A 3,135-nucleotide genomic window follows, 5' to 3' on the forward strand; every position below is an offset into this window, starting at 1 on the left:
CCAGAGGGGTCTCTGGTCGTAATCAGTCGCAAGTCCGCCCCTGACCAATCAGCATTCATTAGCAGAATGCTAGCGTGTATGGCCAACAACGGCCCAAACTGTAAGAAATCGAAAGGACATAAGTACTCACTCAATTGACTTTTGAACCATAATCTATATTGAACTTGCAATCTACAATAAAATGTGCGATATTTCAACGACAAGCAGGTGAAAGAGGCATAATTAGCCGTTTAGCCCCATAGACTCCCATTCAATCTGGACTCGCCTGCGATCACCCCCAGTGGATTTCTCATGGAACTACAACCGAAATCGGTACAATGGGGGCGTATAGGGAGTGCCCAGGCTCTTCGTAGACGAGCTCTGGTAACATCAGAGCCCATCTGCTATTACAGTCGTTATTTTTTTGTAGGACTTAGGCTAATGACCTTGCACAGAGGGAAAACCATCTACACCACTTGTCATTGATTTCTATGCATTCACTGATCCTTACAGATGGGTTTGTTTTAAGCCATTGAATATACCGTAATTGCTCTGCCATGCAACACATTATAAGCTACACATGTTTGTTAAATGAGAAATATGGTCTGGGTCACATTGAAACAGTAACAGTTGTATAACAGTAATTATACAAACATTATACCAACATTGCAACAGGCAAGTTTATTCAAAAATCACACTAACAAGAACACAATAAGAACAGTAAAAAAAAAAGATGATTTAACAACACTGAACATACTGAACAGAGGCAGGGGAAAAGGACAGAGGAAGAAGACTTGTCCGTTGTCACAGCATCAAGGTCCGACTGTAGAGATCAAGAAAGTAAGAGGCATGAGGAGAACAACAGAACACTGCTCTCTAGCAGATTGTTTACTGATGTAAACTAAATTGATGCAGTCTTAAAATTATGATTCTAATCCAGGTTTCTATTTTAGGAGAAAGAAATGGCTCATAATCGTTACTAAAAAAAAAGCTTTATCATCGGCACTAGTGAGGATTAGAAAAAACACTCTAAGTAACATACATATGTAAAACATTCGCGCATTTCTTTTTTTTTACATTAGCTCACTAAAACTCTGTAACTAGGGCAAAAAAAAAAGCCTTACCTCCAACAGCTGGTGTTATCGTTGCGGGACAAGGGAAGTGCTTTAGAAACTGCCGTAAAGCAGTACCTCTGACAGTATTACAGTGTGTGACGTCATCGCATGTTTTTAACGCCTTTTTAGAACAGATACGTGACCTTAAAAAATGCAATATTCAGCTGAGTTTATTATCTTAGCCCCACCCTTTGATAGCAACTTTAAAATTACTTGACAAAAAATTACATCGTGAGAAAAGTGGATTCTGAGGATAAAACCCCGTTGGCTCCCATTCATTCTGGACTCGCCTACGAGCGCCCCGCGTGGTCAAATTATTACTGCAACCAGTCCAGAAACCCGGAAATAACCCGCGAGTGCCAGTTCTCCTCATATTAGACATTCTCTGGTAACACATACAGGAGCGATTTGCTTCCGCGTTACGGGGCCAAGACACGTGACCAATTCCGTGACGTACCGGATGCAGAGATCTTCTTCTTCTTCTAGTTTAGTGGAGGATCATAGTTTTTCCCCATATACCGCCACCTACTGGACTACTACACAGGAGTTTGTGACAAGGACGTTGGCAAATGATACTTTGAATCATAAAAATAAATTCAAAGAAAAAACCAAACTAACGAAACAAAATAAACAAAATAAAACAAACTAACAAAAGAAATGAATAAATAAAAATAAAAATAAAAAATATATACTTAAGGTTAAATTCTTCTAATTAGGTTAGTATCTTTTAGCTAATTTATCAGCAATTTCATTGCCATATATTCCATGGTGGGCTGGAATCCAACAGAACTGAATAACTAAACCAAGGCTTATAATATTTAAAAGAAGATGCTTTACCTCTATCACCAAATCTTCACGTATTGAATTATCTGTTATAAAACTTAGTATCTACAACCCATCTAAGAGCGGTTATTTTTTGTGGCCATCTCGATTGAGTATACTGATAAAGTCACCCACTCTATATCTAGCTTTTTTTATTGTAACACTTGGTTCAAATCCTATTTCTTACACATGCAGCCATTTGGACACCATTATATGATAGCTGATAACCAAGGTACACACTGTAATACTATAATCAAGAGGACATACAGGCAGTTCAAATAAAAAGAGATAGAACTTTATTGATCTGGAAACTTCATAAATATGTAAGATTGCTCCATATAATACCATAGTAACATAGTGAACGTATGTAGGCCTAAAAAATTCAGTTCAATGTTATTGCTTAAGAAACAGATTCCTTCCCACTAACTATTTACGAAAAATGCAATCAATAATTTATATAAAAGTAAATGTTTACATATCTACCAGCAACGAAGTTGGAGTAGCCTACCCAAATAATGAATTGTAATACACCAACATTGTCAACTGTCATACATAGCTAACCATAACCCTGTCATACATAGCTAAACAAGCAAATGAAAATGAAATACCTACCAACGCAACTGAAATGTTAATATTAGACAATTAACAATATTTTGAAAATTACGTAGGTCTCCCATAATCATTCAGGTAATCAATGCGTCCGTGCCTGTTACAGCTATTTCAATGAACTGGTTCACCTCGTACCTCACTGACAGAACTGAGCACGTTGCCCTGGGCAAAGCAAAATCACACACCAACAACGTCACCTGCGGTGTCCCCCAGGGCTCGGTGTTGGGCCCCACACTGTTCTCACTGTACATGCTCCCCCTGGGTAGTGTCATTAGCAGGCATGGCTTGTCTTACCACTGCTATGCTGATGATACACAGCTCTACATCAGGACAACCCCCACTTCTTCTGCCCCTCTGCCAACATCCACACTGACCACCTGCCTGGAGGAGATAGAGGCGTGGATGAAGCTCAACTTCCTACAACTTAACAGCCATAAAACGGAAGCCATCCTTATTGGCACGCCACATCAGCTCCGCTCCCCCACCATCACCAATATCACCTTCTCTGGCAAAAACATCCCCCTTTCCACATCCGTCACCAACCTCGGTGTTAAAATGGACCCACAACTTAATTTTGACACCCACATCAAACACCTCTGTAAGACAGCTT

General features: G+C 39.5%; 1 long non-coding RNA gene across 1 annotated transcript; it reads right to left on the reverse strand.

Annotated features, from left to right (window-relative positions):
* Positions 1–515: 515 nt before the first annotated feature.
* Positions 516–1,394, reverse strand: LOC130373505 (uncharacterized). The gene is made up of 2 exons (XR_008893524.1): positions 1,104–1,394; positions 516–802 (listed from the first exon to the last, which is right to left on the reverse strand). It is a non-coding gene; the product is annotated as an uncharacterized LOC130373505 (long non-coding RNA).
* Between the last annotated feature and the right edge of the window lie 1,741 nt (positions 1,395–3,135).

Source organism: Gadus chalcogrammus, chromosome 20, assembly GCF_026213295.1.
Source record: "Gadus chalcogrammus isolate NIFS_2021 chromosome 20, NIFS_Gcha_1.0, whole genome shotgun sequence".
NCBI lineage: Eukaryota > Metazoa > Chordata > Actinopteri > Gadiformes > Gadidae > Gadus > Gadus chalcogrammus.